The sequence below is a fragment of the Falco rusticolus genome, chromosome 1, assembly GCF_015220075.1.
Source record: "Falco rusticolus isolate bFalRus1 chromosome 1, bFalRus1.pri, whole genome shotgun sequence".
Lineage (NCBI taxonomy): Eukaryota > Metazoa > Chordata > Aves > Falconiformes > Falconidae > Falco > Falco rusticolus.
The window spans coordinates 20,872,045-20,896,503 of record NC_051187.1 but is presented as its reverse complement, the minus strand read 5'-3'; positions in this window follow the sequence as shown (position 1 = coordinate 20,896,503).

Below are 24,459 nucleotides of genomic sequence, written 5' to 3'. Positions count from 1 at the left end.
GATCCAGGTGCTATCGGACTTCATCTGCAATCACCCTCCGGGATGCCAATCCCCAGCTGAGCAGAGAATTACTCCAAGCAACATTTCCTTTCAGATATTCAATTTTAACTTCCTCTTTCTTAATTTAATTCCATCATTCCTTCATTTCACCCCCCGGGAAGCGATATCACATCCTGATATCCAGAGAGAATTTGCTTTGCTGTCTTTAATTTGGCTCCACTATTAAAAGGCGAGGAAGAGGCAACACTCCAATTTGTCTGATGGGATCTTCATTAGCCTCTCTTGTTTCACCCCTCTTCCGTGCTTCCCAAGGCCCCAGGTCCGTGCTGGTGGCAGGTTCAGGAGCTCTGAATCTCCTCCGTGCTGTGCCAGGAGGGAGCCGGATGCAGCCCCATGCCCTGGTCCCCATCCATCCCACTTGGTCCCTGGTGCAGGGTCAGCCCCTGCATCAGTTAATTCCTTAATGTGCTCTGAAACGCTGCTGCTGCCGCACTCCCATTTCCCAAGTGTTTCTCTTCCCCCCCGAGCTATTTTTATGAGGCCTTTGTTACTTCCTAATTGTCCAAACCACTTTTCCACATTTCTCTTGATAAAGGCAGATTTTTAAAAGCCGTTCAGCATCTCAGCCATTTTAGAGTCATCATCTGCTTCATCCCTTTTATTGTTTAGCAAATGGCCTACTTTCACTCGAACATTTTTATTTCTCCCCCAGAGAGGGTTGATTCCCCCCCTTCCCCCCAACTTCTTTCTTCTACCTCTTAAATAATTCCTCTTACATTGACTCTTTCTGCCTTTATTTTATTATTTTATTCCCACCCATTCCTCTGCTGGGCCAGCCTCTACAGGCTCTGCCTCTCCCAGCACTGGGACTTGGAATTATTTATTTTATTTCATTTTCCTTGCAAACCTCTTGGGTTTGGGGATTTGTTGCATTTATCAAAGAAGGGAAAGCGCCGGTGCTGGGTTTGATCCATGCATGGTGATGTGCCAGGGAGCGTGGGGGTGTGGCATTGCAGCAGCCATACAGGGTTGGGGTTTTTACTTTTCCAGCTTTTTTTGGCCAAAAAAGTGTCACATATATCCAGTGTCCAGGCACAGCTTCAACCCTTCTCTGGTGTTTCCAGAAGAAACCAGTTAGTGGAGGAACATCCCAACAACCCCTTGGTCCCTCACCCCGGTAAAGGGGGAATTTGGCCCCAAACTGGAGCCTTTGTTGCTGCCGGGGGACTGCTGCCAGCTCCAGCAAATTATTTCCTGTTGGAGGCAAGGCAATGGAAAGGCGACAAAATGCGTTGCTGCAAAACAGTGTTGTTTCCAAATATTGAAATAAGGGGCATGAAAGGAATGGGAACTTTTAATCTTGGAGGCAAACAAAACCTTTCCCTCCAGCTGATGCAGGTGAGATTGCAGGAGGGAGGCAGCAGATAGCACAATTTGTTACTGATTTTTTTTAATGCTTTTTAACTCCTTCCGAGCCTGCTGTGCCCTGGGGCAGCATCCTTTAGCTTGTAAGTATACAGAAAGCCAAAAAAGAATCCCTCTGGGGGTTGATGCTGAATCCCTCTGGGGGTTGATGCTGAATCCCTCTGGGGGTTGATGCTGAATCCCTCTGGGGGTTGATGCTGAATCCCACCCTGGTACAACTAAGCCCTGGATCGATGGTTTGTGGGGGACCCACTTCACTATAAACTCAAGAGAAAAAGGAGCTTTTGCATTTGCTGTTTAAGACAATTTTTATGTAAGGGGGGGGGGGAATGTCAGGAAGATTAAAGTTTAGGTTTGAAACAAGTCTTTCTATTAAACCTCCCGAGGATTCAAATTGGTGTTTCCTCAGCTGCAATAGCAGTGTTCAGTTGGATTCTGGGTGTAACAAGTGACATTTTAAGATTAAAGATATGTACAGCGCATCCCTGTGCCTGCGCAGAGCTAAGTGGAGATGGCAGGACGAGCACGTCGGCCCTGCAAGCACGCAGAGACAGCCTCCGTGCTGGGGGAACGTAGGGGAACACATACCGTCATGCCCTGGTGGAGGGTGAGGATGGAGGGAAGGATCCAGCCAGTGAGGTCTGTGCATGCCCGTGGGCTCCTTGTGTCTATACGAAGCTCCTTCTTCCTCCCAGCACCATGAGCATGGGGCAGAAGGTGATGGGTGGGTGGGTGAGAAGGCTGCCAAGCGGCACAACCACGTAGCAGGCACCAGAGAATCCACACAGGAGAGCAATGGTGCGATGTCTCAAATGGGGAAAAGCTTTCCATGCCAGGCTTGCCCCAGCAGACCCCAGAGCACCCGCTGCCAGCTGCGGTTTCCTTACTGGTGTCTTCCCTGCTGGTTAATGCAAACGCTGGCCAAGGCTTTTCCCCAGGGACTGCTCCCCAGGTGCCTGTAGAGTCTCTGATGTCTAGTAAGGAAAACTCTCACAACACTGCCTTTTTCCCCCAGCAGGGCCATTAATTATGTCTCTCACTCCTTTGCCAGTCTACAGATCCTTACTAAGCCTGTCAGAACATAATTCTCTTCAGATTCCTATTATTACTGTCAAATTTAGTTCAAATTGCCTCATAAGGTATAAAATGATGAGGGAAGACACACTGGCTGTCTCTGGCACAGGGAGTGCGATTGCATAAACTTCTTTTCCGTGGGAAACCAGGCTTACAGAAACCAAAATATCATTTTTGTTTGGGTGGGTGGTTTTTTTTTTTCCTCTGGAGCTCAGCACGTTCATCCTGGCATGGCTGAGAGATGGCAGTGTCACAGCTGATGCAGCAGTATCCAGGACTGCTGCCTCGGGGGATGCTGGCCCTTGGTCTGGGAGCGTTGCTGAAAACTCCTCCCAGCAGAAGCCCCATCAAATGAGACCCGTCCTTGAGTCACAGGAAAAAGCTGCTGACCAGACCCAGCCCGGAGTTTTTCACTGAGCTGGAACCACACGGTAAGCATCACAGTGGGAGATGCCCTCTGCTTCGGGAATTCACACTGGGGTGTTAGATAGGTTTTAGTTACAGAGTAATTTCTTCTGGTTTTTTTCCCCAAATAATCTCTGTGGAGGAGTGCAGAGCTCAGTGTTTTGAGGGACTGGGAGCATCTCTATTTGGAGGGCTCACAAACCAGTTAATGGGGCATCTCCATTCCTTCCCTGGGGTGCTCCAGTGTCCCTGCTCATATGCAGTTTGGCACTTGCCGTTTGCAGAAAAAACGGAAGAAAAATTGCTTTATAATATATATATTTATATATATATTGCATTAACTGCAGAGGAATGGTGTCCATCCTTTGTCACCCTCCTGTCTCCATGAGTGAGTGCCAGGGAGGACGGGAGTGGCTGGCCGGGGCTGGAGGAGGGATCCTGAGTAGCCGGATCCATTTCAACTCTGCAACAAACTAGAATAATAGATTGGATGTTTTCTGTCCCTTTTTAAGTGTGCTTTATGCCTTATTTATGACTCTCATTGAAGGCAGGGAGCAAGCGCAGGGACGTGGGCAGAATAATGCTCTGGCTGAAGGTGGGGGAGAGGAATTACAGGTGAGAGGAGCTTCTTGCAGTGAAGCCAGGGCTGCGCTGGGGAGAGCGACGTGGGGACAGGGACCTGTCCTATGGGCGAGCGTCCGGGTTCAGGGCAAAGGCTCAAGAGTTATAATATAAAAGGCTTGAAGAGAAACCAGGGATCTGGTGGTGGGTGAGGGCTGGCAGCTGGGTGTAAACCAGGGATCTGGTGGTGGGTGAGGGCTGGCAGCTGGGTGTAAACCAGGGATCTGGTGGTGGGTGAGGGCTGGCAGCTGGGTGTAAACCAGGGATCTGGTGGTGGGTGAGGGCTGGCAGCTGGGTGTAAACCAGGGATCTGGTGGTGGGTGAGGGCTGGCAGCTGGGTGTAAACCAAGGATCTGGTGGTGGGTGAGGGCTGGCAGCTGGGTGTAAACCAGAGATCTGGTGGTGGATGAGGGCTGGGAGCTGGGTGTAAACCAGGGATCTGGTGGTGGATGAGGGCTGGGAGCAAACCAGGGAATCTGGTGGTGGGTGAGGGCTGGGAGCTGGGTGTGGACTGAGAGCAGGACCCTGGGGGCAGCTGAGCCACCACGACCTTGGTCAGGCTGTGGCTGGGGACAAGAGCATGAGCTGCAGCATTCTGCAGGGTACCAGGGCACCCAGTGGGAAGGTGAAGGAAGAGGACTGATGCGTGCTTACCTGTCTGGGAGGAGTCCTCATGTGGGCTGCTCAGCCCCTGCAGAGGGACTGACAAAGCAACTACAAGGAAAACTCTCTTGAGCACATGGAGGCTTCACTTTCCTCAGCCCATCCTCACTGTCTGGGTTGCAAGGCTGAAGTTCAGTGCATGGAGAAGGGAGACGGTTGGGATGAAGGTGCTGAGCTCCCCTTTGCTGCCTGAGGATCCAGCCCCGAACACGGTGTGCAGCTAATCTACACCCTAGAAGCCATTTCAGGGGAAAAAAAAACAGAAGTATCTCTTCTTTTTGGAGCACTTCACAGCTTGCAGAAGTTCTTTGTGCTCCTTGCCCCCAACACTGGAGACACAAGCCCTCACTTCCTCTGGTGTAAAGCTTTCCTTCCCTGGGAGAAGGAGGTTACAATGACATTAAATCATCCTCCGCAACACCAGAATTCCAAAACCAGTCAGATCCAGCTCAAAAAGAGATCATCAGGGCATTAGGTGGTTTGATATTGCAGCGTGTGTGTGGCTGCACGCGGGGGAAGGCACAGCACGGTAGCTTTGTGTGCGTGAGTATTTGGATTTGCCTGTGCACCCTTGGTAACTGAGGGTGAGTGTTACCATAAACCCATGGTAAGGGACCACTCTTCACTTTAAATGCCAAGAGGTTGGAAATCCAGAAATGCTGGAAATTGGCCTACCAAGGTGCAGTTCATGCTGTTGCTCTGTGCAGAAGCCTTGCGGACCGAGCTCAGCGCCACTGAGCAGATGCTGCTCATCCCATTACACCACCGCTCATCTGCTTCACAGATGCCCCTGCTGACTGAGAAGCTACTTCATACTTTTTCCTCTTGTGCTGTGGGTGATCCCAGGTCTGAGTAATTAAAAAATATTCATGGACTGTGTAGCCCAGCACCAGCCGAAGTGTTTTGCTGTGCCATGCGGCATTGGGCAGCCCCGGTCTAGCGATTGACCAGGAGGTGGGTTTGGGGAGCCCTTTAAAGTTCTTTTTAAACCTGGGATGGAGCAGCAGGGTTGATGCACGTATCTCCCTTACTTTTCCTCCAGCCATCTCCACCTCAGGGCTTTGGATGCTGCAGCCACAAGGTTCATGCACTGTGGTGGAGGATACATGCAGGAGGGGTGGTCTGAGAGTCCCCAGATTCATTGCACACAGGATGCTTTGGTGCCAACAGCTAGTTGTCGTCAGGTGAGGGGCTTGGGAATGGAATGAGCATCCTACCTCTGACATCTCCACTGAGCCACATTATTAGTTTTGGCGATTAAATAGAAACCTGTTTGCAGGTGACAATGCTGTAAAAATAAGTAGGTACCAGAGCCGACATCGTGAAAATAAGGTAGGGGAACAGAGCTCAGGCAGCATACATAATCCGTGGGGAAATAAGTGTGTGAATAATGAATGTGCACTGGAAAAATAAAATACGTTATTGTGGTAAAGATAAGTCTATTAAAGTCTTGCTGCAGAGCCTGTGCTGGGATGCCTGATAGCTTACTGAGTTCTCTGCCTCCGGGTGCAGCTCTCTCCTCTGCTCAGCTGTGTGTCCCCCCTCCCCTGAGCATCCACCCAGCGTGGCCTTGCCAGGTACCCCCAACTCACCTGGGATGGATGCTTTGGACCTTCTTAGCCTCTTTTCCTGCTCCCTATCAAGTGCCCTGTAGCAGCTTGTAGCTGAGTTCAAGGGAATCACCCACCAGGATGGGACTTGGGTGCAGCTGGGAGTGCTGGACCCCAGGCCCCCTCCCCCCAGGGCTGCAGGGCTCAGCCCCTGAGTGTTGGTGGCATTTGTATTTAAGCTCCCTGCAGGCTCTGCTCCCACCCATGCTCAGCCTCCTGCCGTGGGGACAGTGTTTCACCAGGTTTGCTTTTGAAGGGGAAAAGCTTTCTGCTTGCCAAACCCAGAGTTACTGTGCTCAGCTGCAGGAGGCGATGGGACTGCCGAAGCTTGGCCATCACCCCAGCATCTCCGTGAGTGAACACCCTCTTTTTTTCTCTCCTTGTACCAGCCATTGCACCTTCATCCAGGGCTGAACTGCCCTGAGATGCCTGAAGCCCAGCAAAAGGAGGTGGTGAGGGGGTCCTGGGGGGCTTCATCCCTTTATCCCTCTCCTCTGCGCACACCTGGGCAGGGAGTCCCTGGAACAGGCACTCATGTCCTGCGGGATGCCCACAGCCATCTCACGTGCTCCCTTGCGCTGAGCCCTTCTTGCAGAGAGACCCAGGTGTTGCCAACTCTTCCCCTGCCCTACCAGCCCTGTGTGTGCTGGCAAAGGGGCAGTTGTGTCCATCCACCCCTGCACGCACGTGAGGTTTGCTGTCGCTGCTGCTCTGGAGGATAAAGGCAAGCCCCCCCCCCCTCTCGCTGGCTGGGTCCTCCTCGAGCTCCAAAACCTCCCAGCCTGAGCAGGTGGGGTGACATGGGTAGCAAATGCTGTTCCCCAGCTCAATTAACCCCAAAGCAGCAGCAGCCAAGGCCACAGTGTGCCAGGACCTGACGGGCAGGGGGGGTCACACCTCTGGGCAGGGGGGCAGCTGATGTGGCACCAGCCCCAGGCTCAGCCCACAGTGAGCTAAGCCCAGCTATGCAGCCCAGGTGGGCTGTCCTAATTGAAAGTTACTCAAATTAACTGGTATCTTGCTTTTCCATCACAGCCTCTCCGGCTCAGAGAAGAGCCTGTGTTGTTCTGCACTGACCTGACTGATTTGTCAGCGTTCGGTTCAGCTGTGGTGGGGACCGTGTCTGCTCCCATTATGGCTTTCCCTTCTGATCTGAGCTTGCCTTCCTTGGTTTTTTTCCCAAAGAAAAGGGTTTTTCTTCGTGCTGCTTCTTCAGTGGGAGGAAATTTCCAAAGGAGCAGTCACTTTGAATCAAAATGTTTCCCTTCCAAACAGACTGATATGGTTTGGGGAGATGTTGCCTGTTTCTTTTTGAACTTCTCGAGGATGGGACTTGGGCAAAGTGGGGTGAAACGGGGTGTGGGGCCACCCCGGTGCCCTCCCATTGTGGCTGGTGGGGCCCCAGGGCAGCTGGTGGCTCTGGGCTTTAAGGAAGGTGTGTTTTACTGTTTGATATTCAAAGAGCATGAATTGTTGCTTTTTTTTTTTAAATGCAATTTCCTTCTCTAGCCAGCGGAGATCTAAGGATTCATCACCTTGCCTTGTCCAAACCCAGGCAGGACACTAGCGCTGAAGCCACTACAGGGGACACCCAGACCTGGAGCATCACGGTCACTTCAATCTTGGAAAACTATTTCAGATCCCAGTTCACACTGGTGAGCCCAGTCCCCACGTTAGCCCCACAGCTCCGTTGCCCATGGAGAGGAGGGTAGTCACAGCTTCAGAAGGGTTGAGGGGCTGCACTGACCATCAAAACTCCCCAAGTTAAGTTTTCACCGTGTGCATGAGCTGGTGATGAGCGTGTGCTGGCTGGCAATGGAAGCTTTGCTTTTGTAGGCATTGCCTGAAAATGAGGTGGGGGAATAAGTATGAATTATACACGGAGAACTTCACAGGAAAGACACAAAGTATAAGGATTTACTGGGGGAGTGGAAAGGCGTCCTTGATGCCTTCAGCTTTGAAGGTGGAATTGGAAACTTGAAGGTTTGTAGATGGGTTCAGTTTGCTTTGGCTTGGTTTTTCTTGGTGATATGATTTCTTTTTTTTCCTTTCGGTAGGATATTTTTAACCAGCATCCTCTTTTTCCAAGAAGGTGGCAGCTGGGAACATTCTATTTTTTCTTTTAAATCCTTTTGGAGGAGAAGGACAGGAAGACGATGCTTGGGGCTGGGGCAGCTCTGGCATGAAGGATGCCAGATTGGATGGGTGGGTGTTTCTGGACTTCCTGAAGAGCCTGTTGGTGAAAATCTGGGTAACTGGGCTCTTAAAAGCCAGAGATTTGTAAGCAGAAAACCCCATCTGCCTGTTCGTGTAGAGCCATTTATCTAGCCATGCGTTTTCACTTCCGTTTTCTCCTCCACAGGCACTGCGTTAAGCGAAAGTCTATAAATCTGAATGCCTAAAACCCTGAGGCTTTTGGGAAAAAAAGCCAGACCTGGTTGCCTCTCCCACCAGAGCCAGCCAGCTCGCTGCTGCCGGCATCCCTAGCCCAGCTGGCTGGTGCATCGCTCCGCAGGGAGCAAATCAGCATCATGCCCAGGTAGCATCACCACGGTGAGCCCGGCTGGGGGTCGGGGTTGTCCCGGTGTATTTATCCCCTCCAGCCCTTCTCCCCAGCACTGAACTTGCTCCCTACAAGAAATGCAGAGAGTTTTACCGGCGGTTCCTGCTCCTGACAGGAATAGGTGTGAGCCCTCCCAGCAGGAGCCTCCTCCACCACTGCATGATGATGATAACCCATTGCTGAACTCCTGCCTCCTGACAGGGCAAGACAAGTAGCTTCTTTTTTTTCTTTTTGTCCCCCGCACTTCAGCCTGGAGCCATGGCAGCTCGGGCGATGGCTGAGCATTTATTACCGCAAACAGGGCAGCTGGACTTGGGAAGCTCTTTAGGTTCTCAGCTGGGCTTTGATGGGGAGAACTGGGAGGACTGTGGCACCGATGCTCCAGCGAGGAGCTGCAGGGCCGTAGCTAAGCCGTCAATAGATGCATGTGAGAGTGCACTGAGAAGCAGCTCAGGTATATCCTGCCCTTGTGTCAGCTGCATGCTGCTGGGGCCGCTGCACGGGAGGGCTGTCAGCTGGGAGATGCTGCAGAGCACATGTCTGCTTTGATGATGAAAGGTAGGAGTGGAGAAATCTGTGCCATCACAGGAGAGGAAAATCTTTCAAGCTGGCTGTGTAGCTAGCTGCCCGCCCCCAAGAAAAGCACCACGTACCCATCCCTATATATGCTTCCTGGCCTCCTCCAGACAAACATCTGTCCCTCTGCCCATCCAACCACTCTGGGAATGGAGCTGGTGAACAGGGCACAAACCGACACCGAGCAGAGATGGGATCTCAGCCTGATCCTGGGACTGTCACTGTCCCGTAGCCCTTCTTAGTGGGAAACTGCCCCACCATGCTTGGCACTTACTCTGTTGAAAGACAGCAAAAGAGACAGACATCTGCTTTAGGATGGTCATGTCATCTTCAGCAAAGGGTAAGATAGCCCTTACTGGGCATGTGAGCACCGCTGAGCACCATTTCCCTGCTCAGATCTGCATCAAAGCAGCTCAGGGGTGCTGTTTTAAAAGAGTCTGTGTTATCACACCTGATCGCAGCACTGGGCGCTGAGGGAAGCCTGGGTTTGCTCCATCCCAGGGTGATGCTCGCCATCTCCATGGAAGAGCCGCAGCTGGCCCTTCTGCTCCATAAGCTGCTGTCCTCTGGGGAAAGGCGCTGGGAAGGTTTCTGCAGCTGAGGAAGCACCAGCCCTGGGTTGGTGGTTGAAGAATGAGTTTGATGCACATTGTGCGATTTGGGGAATCGCAGAGGGGAGGGTGGTAGAGGAAATGGCAGCTGGGAATATTGGGGGTAAAATAACATCAATAACTAAGAGAGAGCGAGCAGGAAATCAGCCAGGGCTGCCCGTCAGCTTGCTGATTTAAGATTCACTTTGAAAACCTATTCCCCTTCAGGGGAAACACGTGCCTGCCCCATCAGCAGCCGGCCCCGGCACGATGCTTGGCGAGAGGCAGCGTCATGCTCTCTGGGGGAGGCATTTGGGCAAGGAAGTAAATGATTTCAAGAGCTGCCGGTGTGTTTACAGCAAAATGGAGTTTTGCAGTGGCAAATTGCTTGGGGAGAAGAGTTGGACTGGCAATTCCTGCTCCCACAGCCCCATCGCATCTTGACAAGTGGAGTGTGGGGCTGCAGGTCGCACGGGGCTTTGTGCTGGGAGCCAGGAGTGTGGCCAGGGCTTCGGCTCAGGGTGGTCACTGGGAAGGTGCTGCAGCGAGTTCTGGGGAGAGGACCAGCTTCGGTGTGGGAATCCAGGCACATCCCCCTGGGAAGAGCTTTAAAGGCTCTCCCTCCTCAAATACCTTTCCTCTTTATAGCCTCTGCTTTGCATTTTCATTTTTCAAACACCTCATAATCACACTAATTAATACATTCTGGGATAGTTCTTCCTGGCTTCCATCAAATTTAAATCAGCATTTATTAGCATATTGCCGTGTCTGTGTTGTTTGTTAAAGTCCAGCATAACCTCACACTGCGTTATGAACCCAGCAACTATTTCTGAAATGAGCTGCAGTGCTGGAAAGCAGTGAGCTGTGATCAGGATTTCTGCCTTTATTTTCCTCCCACATCGTTAAAGCCCTTTTGGGTACCACAGTAGCATCTTGCTAGCACCATGCCCACATTCAGCTGCAGCCAGCCGATTCATAGTCTGTATTTACCCCCCAGGCATTTCGTCAGAGCTGAATTCGGTGAGGTCAGGGTAGTCTCATGCATCTGGTTGATGCCACCAGCTCTCCCCAGGGCTGCTTCATGCTGCTTCCCCGGAGCGTGCGGGTCATGGCATTATCCCACCCTGGTGCCAGCCAAGGCCAGGCTCCTCTTCCCCAGCTGCTTCCTTCTCCCTGGAAGGTGACACCATGAGGTAAATAGAGACTGGCTAATGCTGTTCGAAATCACCCCTTGCTGCCAAAAGAGGCAATTCTGCCCTTTCCCCTGCTCTCTTCTTGCCTTCCTTTCGCTCATGCCAGCAGGAGTAATGGGGTGAGCTGGGGACGGGACAGGACAGGCAATTGGGCAGCTTTTACTCCCAAACCCATCTATCAGAGCACAAAGCAGCTCAGACACCCTCCTGCCCTGTCCTTATGAAGGCGTGGGGAGAAGGAGGGTGTCGAGGGGGTCAGATTGCAGCAGGCTTTGCCTTGGGGAAGGGCTTTGGTGTGCGAGTCCATCAGATGAGGGGTGTGAGGCTGCATCCCACTCCCTCCTGCCTGCCGTCTCTCACAGCAGGCAAGCGGACGTTTAATCCCTTTGACAGCCAGATTTCTGTGGCTGGGGAGGTGAGAAGGTCTGGAGGCTTTACGACACAAATCACTCAAAATTTTGGCCTTTAGGTTTGGGGTCAGAAGTCCCTCTCCCCCATCTTTTCCATCCTACCCACTGACAGGTGCAGAGAAGGTGCACCAAGGGTAATTGTAGAGGCTCTACGGTCTTTTTTGGCACATTTACTCATGTTCCCCTGGGAAATTCCCACTGCAGAGCAAAGCCAGCCCCCCCTCCCCTCCCCATGCTCTCTCTTCCCTGCTCCCAGCGATAGCAATAGCCTCAGCCGCCGTGATCGATTCTCGGTGTCAGCGCCGGCCCCACGCGCCGGGGCAGGTCAGGCATCCGTGCCCCCAGCGCTGGCCAGGGTGCGGAGTAAAAGTCAGCCAGATAACCGTCACAGCCGTTAATCATAATTAGAGGTGCCAGGGCGGGTCAGAACAAATATACCCGATGTCATCTCAACTGTCGACTCGAGATCCTGTGGGGCTGAGCCCCTCTGCGCTCCAGGTCAGGCTGTTCCACGCAGGCTGGGGGTGTGTGATGTAGCCCCCTGGGAAGGGGCAGAGAGAAGGCAGTGAGGCTGGAAATTAATGAAATTAATGGGAAGAAGGCGTGCAGAAGTCTTTATTTATTTTTTAAAGATAGCATGTATTTGAGCTGTGCCCTGGCTGGAACAGTCGCTGTCTCCCTCTCTCTTTCTGTCCCAACAGCAGCAGCTCCAGGACCACCACCACCACCTTTACCAACGTGATGCAGAAGCCTCCAAAAGGGCCAGAAGACAGCACAGGCTGCAGCTCCACACCAAGGTGAACACTACCCCTATTTTTTTCCAGCAATGGTTGTTTGCACAGAAAAATCTCCGAGACTTTTGCTTCTGGCTAACTTGTTCCCCCCATCACTGCGGTTCTCCTTCTGAAAACATTCCCAGAATGTTTGTGGGGCTTTTTTTCCAGCTGTCTGGCCGGTCAGAAGGGCAAAAAATGATCAAACTCCACCGGTTGCTCAGTGCATGAGCGCTCTGCTGCTGTTGTAGCTGTATCAGCTTGGAAAACGTATCCTTCAATCAGTTTAAGCCCTTAGGCTTGATGTAATTTTACCACTGCTTTCTCTCTAAGGTGCTTTTATGGCTGCTGCCTCTAAGTATTTACAGACAGGGAGAGCAGCAAAGTGGGAAGAGATGTCGCTCTGTCCCTAACATGGGCAGCAGCTCCAGGGTGGGCAGGCAGGGCTTTTCCCCTGGCAATTCAGAGGGACCCGCAGTGGGACCCCTCCTGCTCACCATCATGAACAAGGAGCCTGCTTCAAAACTAGCAAAACCTACAACCTTGGCAGGAACTGCGGCATTTCTGGTCCTTAAATTCTCCCATCCCAGTTCTTCCTTTGGGGTGGGAATTGGATTTGCTGTGGGTGCAGCTCCTCACAAGGATCTCGCTGATCTCCGCTACCCCTTTTGTCCCTCCAGTCCCCTCTTTAAGGTCCAGTATCAGGTTTCTGGGTGGGAAAACCACCCTGGAGATGAAGGAAACTGCAAATCAGGCTGTGATGCTGCACGAGGAGGCACACGCATGCCCACGCTGAGATCTCCACATGCCGCCACCCTGTGAAAACTGCAGAGCTGACGGCTTTCTAATGTCAGTTTATAACTGAGTTAGATTTTGCCTCCATCTCTGTTCATAAAAATTATTCTTGGACAGGTCTCTGAAGCTTAAACTGTCAGCAATGCTATGTTACATTTTTAAATAAATCAGTCAATAAATTGAGTGCAGAATAAACAACAGTTAGGCATATGCTTAGTCTGGAGCCAGTGAGACAAAAGAACCTGCTTAAAGTTAAGCAGCTGCTTAACTGCTCTTCGAGGTGGGCCAAGTTTGCTGAATCCAGCCCTGCAGAGAGCTTTTTAAATAGAGCTAATTGCACATTGTGTGTAATGGGCAAGTTCTTGCCTCCAAAATAACCAACAATTAATTATTAATGTTCATTAGCAGTCACATAATAGACACGGATGGTGCTCTGTGGTGACGCCTGTTCCAGCTGTATTTGCAAAGTCAGTGGCATTTTGCTCGCTATATATAATGGGTGGCCTGTTAAAGCAGAATGGGGGGGGGGGGGGGGATGTTTCGGACACATTCAGAGTGGGGCTGAGCCATCTCCCACTGAGGTGTGTTGGAGTGGGACCCCCACAGCAGCCAGAAACCCGAGGGGGACCAGTGTGAGGGTAGAAGTGATGGGACCCCGTGCCATGAGCATCACTGGCCTGCAGCTCTCCCCGTTTATCCTGCACCTTGCAAACGAGGTGGTTTCTGCACCTTTTCTGCTTCCCTGCTGCTTCTCCCTGCATGCAGTTCATGCACGGGGGGGATCCCTGCTGTCCCTGCTCTGCACACACCCCAGCAGAAGCATCATCATCCCTCTACCTCCATCACTTCTCACACTCTCTTGGGCTACTCGGGTTGATAACTCGTCAGTGCCCTGTGTCTGAGGCAGTGTTTGTTGTCTGGGGATGCTGGGGCAGGAAGGATGTAGAAGAGCCAAAATGTCCCACCTGGGGGCTGCAATGACAGCCTCAGCCTTGACTCTTGGGGCTGTTCATCCCCACTCGCTTTTAACTTGAACCCATCAAGCCCGTGAAACAGCTCATGCCAGAGCCAAGGGTCTTGAACTCCATCCCGCTTCTCTTTCCTTGGGTGAAACCCATCCCAAAGCCACGCCGTGCCCATGCAAGACTGACTCTCTAAATGCTTTTTATAACCTACTTTTTGAAGTTAATTTACTCATACAGCCCCAGAACTACCACGACCTTCTCCAACACCTGTACTTGGGTTTTGAGATGTCGCGTCCCACTCTCCCTCTTCCAGTCACTGTATGGATTGAAATGCTTCGGCTGGCACAGATGGAAATGACCGCAGAGAGCAACAAAAAACTTGTCCTGTGATTTTTGTAGGTCTCCTTTTCTCCCATCCCTGAAAGGCAGGAGGGATGCCCACCAAACTGATGTGTTTTCTGCCAGGTGGGACATAGTGAGCAGCACCACACATAGGAAGAGCCCACCTGCCCGTCCCTCCGGCCATCCCTCCATCCACTGCCGCTCCGTCCGTCTGGCCTGCCCCGAGGACGGGCCACTTCTTGCCTTGGCCATGCAGATGAAGGTATGGCTGTTTACGTAGTAAATGAAATTCATTAATCAAGGGGGAGAGAAAAACCTGAAGGGAAGAGGGTTCATTCATCTACTTCCTGACATGTCTAATGGTGCTTTTGTTTGCCTGCATCTTCATTTTTGTCTTGTCTCGCAGACACACACACAGAAATTTTAGGATCAAGCGGAGCTGGAATTTCCAGCAGAAGAAAGACAAAAATCCCCCATCGCCACCTCCCTTCACATCTCCCAAACTGGGGAGGTTGCTAAGTGACAGCATTTCTGCTCTCACTAACTCACTGCGAGAACCTGAGCACTTAAAAGCAAGAAAATGGCTATTTAAGGACATGATAACTCATGTTCTTTGGTAGCGACCCACAAGCTGTTTCTTCTGAGAGGACTGGGGATATTTTCACCCAGAATTAAATTTGGAGGGGATGAGTAACGGCTTCAGTGGGAACTTGGCTTTGTCTACACCTTGTCTGCAGACACATGCCATGACATAGACTGTGCACGGGGACCTGCACGCACAAGTTGGGGGCTTCTAGCCCAATTTGGGGCCGTGGAGCCCGGTGGACAGAGTCTGAGGAGTCCACGCACCTGTGCCTCAGTTTCCCTGCCCCGTGCAAGGAAGCTCAGGACCTTGCTGTAGGGACATGTCTGGATCCCAGGATCCAGACCCAGGCATGATGCTGAAGAGCTGATCCCAATTTTACTTGGAACACCCAAGACAAAGGAGCAAGAGGAGCTTGCTGGGACCTTTGCAAGCTCGCCCCTCACTTGGCTTTGCCCAGGCAAGTTTCCAAGCGGGTCAGCCAGATGCTGTCTCCTGTATCCCATGCTGGGGGCTCCAGTGCCCGTCACCAGCAGCAGAAACTGAATGCAACCAGCCCGGCCCCTCCGCCTCTCCTTGCTGCAGACCAGCTCCATTTATTTCTTTTGTTCCGCTGTTGTTGGCATTGCTATTCTGTGATCCCATTTAAAATCATTGATTTACCACAGAGTCCTCAATAAGCAATTTGGAGCAATTGAAGCTGTTATCTTGCTATAGATCACATGGTACTGGGAGTAGGGGGAAAGGGGGAAGGAGAGGAAAACTAAGAAAGAGAAATGGCTGGAGCTCCCCGCAGCCAGCCTGGATCCGCTCCGCACTGCATTACGTGACTCAGCCCTGTGGAGGTCAAGTGGTGGTCTGTGTGTCATGGTCCAGGAGGCAGAAGAGGGTCTTTCCTCTCTTTATTAGGATTTAGACCAGATTTACCATTGCAAAGAGCACAAACCTGGACTGGGACCCAAGGGCTTGTATGGGGGGCAGGCATGGCATCCCTGTGGGATGGGGGGAATGCAGGGTGGGTCCTGAGGGTCAGAAATGGGGAAGGAGCTGGGGTTTTCCACCGTTGGTCAGCACCAAGGACAAATACGGACATTGGCACACGTGGAAAGCGTAGCCCAGCCCCCAGGCACCAGCAGTATAAATTCTTTTTCAACTGGGGTTCAAAGGTTTCTCCTCTCTCTGCTGGGGAGGAAGGTCTGTGGCCTGGGATGCCACCTCCCCTCCTGGCTGGCTTTGCCTCCCGTGTATTCTGCCACGCACTTTGGAAAAACACCTTTTTTTGGAAACACTGAGGGTTTTTTGGGGGGGGGGGAAGGAAAAAGAAATCACAACCTGATTACAGGGTAAATTTGCCGTCTCTGCATCAGTGAGCTGTGAAACAAAACATTCCCTGACTACATTAGGCAAATAACAATCCGCAGGGCCAGCGAGGAGCAGGATAAAGCATCCCAGCACCACAGGCTGGGATCTGTTGTTTATATATATCTTGTATGTATATATCTTATAGGTTTCCAGTACCTTCATAACCCCCCAGAAGGGAGCTCAGGTCTTCAGAGTCAGAGGTACTCCAGAGCCAAAAGCACGAGGAGGGCAGGCTTTAGGATACCTGTATCTATTCAACGACAGCCATTAGCTGGGAATCAAATCATAAAAGCCCAGGGAAGCTGCCCTGGAGAGACCGCTCCCGCGCTAAGGGATGGAGAGCTCTCTCCTGATCATAACCCGCAATGCAAAGCTTAAATACAAAATCAGGTAATAGAGAGAGACGATCTGGCAAATGTGTGCGCTGGCAGTGATTTGAAACATATTGTAAACGTTTTGAGTGCAGGGAGAAAATAAACCAGTTATAAAACAGCTACCTGAGAGCCACAATAAAGGTGGCTTTAAAAACACACTAATGAAATGATTCAGCTGCTTTCAAGAGTGTTTGGGAGCTGCTGTATGGGGGCAGAGACGTGCAGGAGGGTGCTTGTGATCCTGGTTGCATTTATAGAGTGCAGAGCCTTCATCTAAGCAAGGCAATGTCGTCAGCTGTGGTGGGACCAGAAATTATGTTTCTTGGTGAAATGACACTGAAATGTTGCTCCACTCCGGGAAAGCTCTGGCTTGTCTCTCTCACACCTCCAATGCTTTCCAAGCCCACAACTTCTGCTTCGCCTAGCTGACATGGAGATGACCTACAACGCTTCTCATGGGGGTTCAAACCTACCCAGGCAAACGCCGCCCGGTCTGTGTGGCTACCCCTGGCAGTGTCCCATGAGATCCCAGCCAGCCGAGAGGGCTGGGGGCCAACCAAACCCCAGCAAAGTACCTGAAGGAAATAGCAAAAATAAGCTTGCAAGAGAGAAGGATCCCCAAGGACCCAGATTTTCGGGGGGGAAGAGGAAGAACTCGACAGAGATGTTGTTACATGATGAGCTGGGGCAAACGGGTTTCCCCATGCTGCAGGACCCGCTGCCTCTCCATCCCTCTGAGCCAGATGGAGAGACCAAATCCTTGAAATCTCCCCCAGATGGGATCATTTCCATGATGAAGCATCTCATTTTGGCTTCAGGGATGCTCCTCCATCCTCCCTCTGCCAAGCACCCTGGGGCCACACTCCTGCACCCCCCCAGCTCCCTCCAACTTTCATGGGAGGCATTTTGGCATCTCTAGCTGTTGGGAGAGATAAGCCAAAGCCAAACCCCCTTGGAGACCCCCACACTATTTCTTTCTCAGCTGTGCCAACAACAGATTTATTTGGGGTTTTTCTTCTTCCTAGTTCTGGAGCAGTTCAGAAAAAAGACGACCAGCTTCCAGAGATATCATCTGTGCTCCTGCTCTGTTCCAGTCAAATTCAAAAGGACTTGGGTTGATTTCCAGCTTTTCAAGACAAAAAAAAAAAATAAATGCAATCAAAGGACGTGTCAAGGGGAAGAAACTTCAGATCAAAAGATCGAAGCACCTTATTGCAAGCCAAGAAAACATGTCAAAAGGAAATATTTCTATTTTTGAATGTGTTTTTTCTGTCCTTTTTTCTCCTGGAGTGTCTTGGTGCTTCAGCCATGAGCGATCAGGTGAAGCAGGGACAAATATGAGGGACTTGGAGCAAACTCTTGGGATGCAACACGCCCAGTGCTCCCGAAACAGCCAAGGCAATGCTTTCGCCCGTCCCCAGCATCATCCCTGCCACTGGGCAGTCCTACCTAATTTATCTAATGCTACAAGCTGTGTCCTATGAAGCTGAAATCACACAGCAGGCTGGGAGCACTAACAAAAAGCCTCAGTGGAGAGGGTGGTTTGGCTGGGACAGGCTCAGCCTCAAGCCCCTGCATTCAGCCTAGGACACCCAGGGTGACACCACCATGGTCCTCAATGGCCCCTGGCCCCTCTCCCCCTCTGGGGAACATTCACTTGGGCAGCTTTTGGCTGCTCACACCTCCAGACCAGTTTTGTGCATCACTGTTTGGAAGGACCCTTTGGGGTCTGAATGTCACCAAGGTGGGCAGTACCCAGCGATCAGTCCGGAGTGGCGAGGAACCCTGTCCTAGCAGCTGGGACCGAGGACCCTGCTGGGACAGGCATCTCTCCCACTGTCACCTCCGCCTTCACCTACATTTTGAGGGGGGTTGTCCTTGTGTGGTTTTGTCCTGGTCAGTACCCAGAGTGGCTGGGATGAGTTAGCATCAGCAATCTGGAGGGGAATGGGTGGGCACATGGAGAAGAGGCACAACCCTTAGTAGCCACTAGAGAATCCATAGTGGGACACAGACCCGCTCATGGACCTTGCAGAGATGATGATGGGTGCAGATGAGCTGAGGCAACTTCTCGCTGGGTGCTTCTCCGTGCCTCCCAGCTCATGTCCCCTCTCCTGAGCTCCCCAGAGGACCCCAGCTCCATAAACCAGGGGTTGGATTACACCAGCCTAGAAACAGCATTTTTTCCCCTTCCACTACAGATAAAATGCAGAGTATCCTCCTCATTTGCTAAGTAATCCCAGGACCATTTGATAGCAGCCAGCAGCATGACGTGAGCAGCAATTATTCCTCATTTTGTCGAACCGTGCGTGTGGCAGAGCCAGGAGAGGCGTTGTCTCCACATACCCCCTCCCCAGACGTAAACTGGGGGGGTGTTTATTAACCTGCACGGCGGGGTCCTGCCAGGCAAAATGTATCTCGCTGTCGAAACAGAAAGCGATAGGCTCCCAAGAACAAGCAATATTATTTACACGGCATTGATCAGTGCAGAGGTGTTGCTGGCTCAGCAGTTTGAACCCTTGGTTTTCATCAGCGGAGTGCTTAACCCTCGGCTAATTGGATTTGCCATCGTTAGTGTGATCTATGCTGCCTCCAATTACTCTTTGCCCTGCCCTGGCTGGGCACCCACTGCTTTGGACAGGGACAGGAAGCCAAAAGACCTGAACCCCTGCAGGGTGGGGGTGGGGCAGAAGGGTCCTGGTCTGTTGGTGCATCAGCTCCCTGGAAAACGACGACGACGCTGGCAAAGCTGGAGCTGGGAGTCGGGGCCAGGAAGGGTTTTATTTGCCTTAAGGTGGGTGTAGTTTTAACTGTCCTAACCGGCACCTTGCAAAGGACAGAGTTAGACCCTGTAAATCCAGGGAGGGGGACAGAGAGGGTGTGAAAATCAGCTGTGATTAATTACTTCACAGTGAATTATTTCATTAAATAGGCTGCATCTGAAACTGCAGCCCTGAGCTTATATAGCCACAGGCTTCCCAGCGGGGTAAGGACATAGTAGTGTCAAGGTAAACTGAGGCATGGATGGATGAAGCCGTTTTGCAGGGCCGCCCAGGGGAGCTTTGTGGAACCGGTGCTGTACGTCCTGTCCCTGTCGTGTGGGATCGTAATGGAGATGCTGTTTCCATCCCCAGTCTGGTCTTCCCAGTTGCATCCCAGTTTAAGCCATTTTTCCCTCAAGGCTGAGGTGGTTTCTCCCACCACAGAGATTCCCCACCCTGCAGAGCAGTTCCTTCTTTGCAGTCCCAATGAAAAAACAGAGTGACTATAAAAAAAAAAGCCATAAACCAGCTAATTTGCAAGGAAGGAGGATCCATGATTTTTTCCTGCATGGCCAAAAGGCTTCGTTTCCCCTGGACTGGCACCAAAACCCACTCAGTGTTTGGGTGCCAGAAGTGTGGAGACCCTAGGTGCCCGGCTGTCCCTCAAAAGCCAAAAATTTGGTGCTTTCTCCCGCAGCAGGCAGCCCCCCACGGGGACAACGAAGGGGCCCAGCCACCCGCAGACCCCCACCGCTTTGTGTCCCATCACAGCCCAGGGAAACCCTGTAAAGGGACGTAGTGCGGAGCGGGTCGTTGGGTGCCACTCGTCGAGCTGTGTCACAGCAGGTCAGACAAGATGCTCTTTCGTGACCTTTAAATCCATGAATTAACGGATTTGGGGCCTTTCTTTGGCCACACTGCTGTGACCACCAGCAGCACCTGCAGCCTGCCCTGCCTGGCTCTGCCGTGTGGGCTGGGGCCAGCCAGGAATAGCTGTGTTTAGCAAACCATCAGCTGGGTGCTTTGCTGCACCCCTCTGCGGGGGCGATCCGGCTCCGCTGTGGGTGAGCACTCATCCACCCCAGCGCAAGTGCCCATGGCTTTATCCAGAGCTGGACCCCCCCTGAGGACACCTGGGTCACCCCACTGGTGCAGCCCCATGCCAGGCATGATCCCATCAGTGCAGTGGGAGTGAACTGCGGGAAATGATTCCCCGGGTGCTGAGTCGGTGAAATGAAAATGAGCATTTTGCCTTACAGGAAGCAGTGATGCTTATTTAAAATGTAATGGTGGTTAAAGGGGATCTGCCTCTCCATGCCATCACCCGGATAACAGCCCTACCGAAGCACTTGAATGAAAGCCCAGAGCAGGTTTGGGGGAGCAGGAGCTGGCAGCCTGGTGCTGTAGGACACGGCTGTGGTGGAGCACCCCACGGCTGCCCCTGCCGCTCCATCTGTGAGCTGCCTCCTCCCACCACCCAAGGGTGCTTTGTTTTTATTCACGGGGAATTTCTGGGCGTGCAGCTATTGCATGGGGCCAGCTGAGGCAGAGCACCCCACGGCTGCTCGCCGATAGCCTGCAAGAGGCAGCCGGTGCCTTGGGGTCACGGGCAGCTGGGGAAACTGGGGCACTCCTGGAAAATCAGACCCTCTTTCCCTCTTTCCTGTGGCCTGGGTGTTGTGGTGCTTCAAAGCTTTACTGAACTAGCTATTGATTTGCTGAAGCTGTTACCCAAGGTGTGCAGCCAAGGGTTTGGAAACTGACTCTGGATCTGGGAATTTATGAGAAGCCCATGGAAATTCCTGGGAAAGGCAGAGAAACCCTGGAAAGGCTCTGGAGTTCCCAGCAAGCTGAGGGGAGCCCTGGAGAGCAGCAGAAGTTCCCAGCAAGTCCTGAATACCTCCTAGATGGGCTCCAGTCCCACTGTCCTTGGAAAGTGCTAGGAAATTCCTGGAAAAGAGGGGGAAATTCAGAGCAGGGCCCTTGTGGAGACTCGCTGGTGCTCCCGAGTGTTTCAGGGATCTGCAGCCTGCTCCCCACCAAGGGCTGCTGGCTGGGGGGTCAGACCCAGCTCCAGCTCCTCTCCCCACACAGCCAGCCCTTGCCTGCGGGAATTATTTGGCATCACAGAAAGACCCACAGCGGGCAGGAGGGAACAGCTTCCCAGCGCAGAGGAGGAGCCCCAAAAATTTGGGACCTGATGGCCTTTCCTATTGCTGCTCCCTGGAACCGCTCAGGAAGCCCATCCTCAGCTCCGGCTGATCTGGAGAAGAGACCATCCCTCCTCGTTCCCCAGGGAGATATCTTCACTGAGCCAGGCAAAAACACAGTCAAGAGCCCCCAGAAATAATAGTGCAATTACCAAAGTAATTATCCTGGCTGCTGTGCAAATCCTGCCCAGTTAATGTCAACAGCAAGGCGGGGGGCGGTGCGCAGGTCCTGGCTTAATTAAACTTCCCTCGGCCAGTTGAAGGAGATGACTGTGGAGAGGCTCTTGTTATCGCTTGTATTCCTGGAAAATAAATCCCTGCCGCTGTTGCGAATATCCCTCCATCCCCTGTGGTGTGGGGCAGCTCCACGTGCAGGACCACGGTGGTGGAAGCAGTATCATGGGGCGAGAGCTCGAATGGAGAAGCAGCCGGGTCCTCCACAGCCTCTTGGGTTTTGCAAGTCCCTGTCCCTGTCTGAAATGTCCCATCACGGAGGGGACACAACTAGAGGCATCTCGAGGGGAGCACGACATGGATGTGCTGGGGTGGGACTGGGAAGAGGGGCCCTGGTAGCTCTGGCTGGTAGAGAGAAAACCCAAGGCAGAAGAAGATGATGGGGGTGGGTGGAGGAGAGGTGGGGGGGGGCTGGGGCCATGGCTGGGGCTGCCCTCAGCAGAAGAAAAATTTTCACCCTCCTTTGCTCCCTGCTCCCTGTTGCATGGAGGCTGGATGCTTTATGAACTGTTGATTTTTTCCAAGAGCGTAACGTGTTTTTTTTAAGGAATTTATCCAGCAGGATCGGGGGGACCAAGTGTCCCTCTGGGAGGCATGGGGGTGTCTGTCCCCAGCTCTGCCTCCTCCTCACAGGTGGTTTGTGCAGCCTCACATCGCCGCATTAAAATGCAAATTTGTCCCTGCCTGCTGGGAGCAGATAGTAAAACGCTAAACAGGAAAGAAGCAGCGGAGAATAAACAGAGGGCAGCGTGCGAGGGGGGCTGGAATAGAGGCTTCTTTTTAATTATTTTTCCTCTTTCTTTTTCCTTCAGCGAGATTTGGCTGTCTGATGGGGGTTTAGTTAATGGGATCCGAAGCAGTAAGGGGGGGAAGGTGCTGGTTTTGAACTAGCTGGGTGCTGCGGCGCTGGTGGCTTGTGCCGGCGGGTGCCCCCCAGCCCCCAGCATGAGGGTGGGCTGCAGCCTAAATCGCACCAACTGCTCTCTTGGCTCTTTTTTTTTTTTTTTTTTAATTCCTTGTCCCAGCTGATCATTGCAAAAAATAAAAAAATAAAAAAATAAAAAATTGCAGTAGTAGGAGTGAAGAGGACCCACTGGAAGGGACCGGGCACTGTCGGACCCTACGAGAGCCTTCACGGTGTTCCCATTTCTCATGGGCTTGTCCCCAGCGTTTTGCCTGTTGCCTCCTGGTGTATTTGCTGCCAGGCTTCAGGGGGCATCAGGAGCCCAAATAAATTGTTGGTGAGCTGCTTCCCTGGTGCTCCTAACAGCCAGGGGGGCTGTCTGAGGGCTGGGATGCTCAGGGGTAGGTGTGTGCACACATGCGTGTGTATTTCTAGGTGCCTGTGTGTGCATACGAACACCCTTGCACCTGAGCAAAGCCCTGGGTAGCAACCCATACAGGGACTGCACACATACACCCTTTACCTATATATATTTATTTTTATATATATGTATATAAAAATAAATATATATATGCACACATACAATATATCAGCATATATATACATATGTATAAATCATAAATATATACATATGTATGAAGTATAAATATATACATCTTTCTATGTCAATAAATAGCTAGCTATATAGAACTTTTTGCTCTCTTCATTCAAAAGTGAAGCCACCCCAAGCAGGTCTCTCTCCCTCCCCGCTGCCCCCCGCCCGGCACCGCACCGTCCCCACCAGCTGCGGGGAGGCAGCGATGCTGGCAGGGGCGAAGCACCTGGATGCAGCTGCCTGGGTGCCAAGACCTGCTGCATCACCAACCCCTGCCAACAGCCTGGGCTCCTCTGCTCTATGGGTGCTGCCTTCCCAAGGGCTCCGGGAGACCTGAACTGGATCCATCAGCTGAAACGGGAAGTGATGGGCGGGAAACAGCTGCTGATGCTCAGTGTCAGACCCTGGGCCCAGCTACAGCCACCGAGCGCCAGGAGAAGGTGGTAGGCAAGCAGCCAGCGCTGCTCAGGGGGGCTGGTGGAAGGCAGCCAGAAGAAGGGGGCCTAAACCTGGCAGGGGACACCCCACGCTGAGCCCTGACAAGCTACTTCGTCCCTGACCCCTGCAGGTCTGTGTCCCCACCATCACCTTCCACCTCCACAGCTCCCAGGACACGCTCACGGACCAGGAGTCAGGCGCTGCTGTATCTTACTACAATTATAAAATTTCATTAGACACTTTTCTTACCTTTCCCCCCTCCTTTTCTTCCTTTTCTTTTTTTTTTTTTAACAAATATTCATATATGTTAATGTAACAAGGAGGTTTGGCAGTTCCAAGCAGGGAAGTCATCTGTATTAATTTTACTGCTCAGAGCCGCTATCAGCTCAGCGGCTCGTTCAGCCAGACCTGGGTCCTTTAGATAACGGGACACAGTAAAACCTAACTAACTGCATCATCCACCTGGCCTTTGAGCACATCTCAATTCCCCCGTATATATATGTATATGTATATATAAAATCAGCACAGAGCTATCAGGTAAGTTTTAAGGCCACTCAGGGGAGAAATTTTCATAGCCCAAAATTGATAAACTCTTTAAAGAGGCTTTCAAAACACCGCACACCACCATGGACTGCTGCTCGCCCACCAGGGAAACTGAGGCACAGGGGCCAGTGAGGCTGGGGCTGCAGCATTGCCTGCTCCCTGACCACCAGCCATTGACCAGGCTGCACAAGAGGGGAGGATTTTGGAGGGGGGAGCCCCAAATCCACAGCTTTGACCCCGAAGTGCTCAGAGTTTAGGTGGGGGTCAAAGCTGAGCCATGGCCCCAGGACCCTGCAAGCGTGTTGTCCCACACCCAGCGGTCCCCCACCTGCTGGGGCTGCCCCCCAGCCCACTGGGAGCACCCACCCCAGGCACGACGGCGGTAGATACGGCCCATCAAAGTGCTGCAATGCCTTTTGGTTTTGGCTTTTTGTTCCATTGTTTTTTTC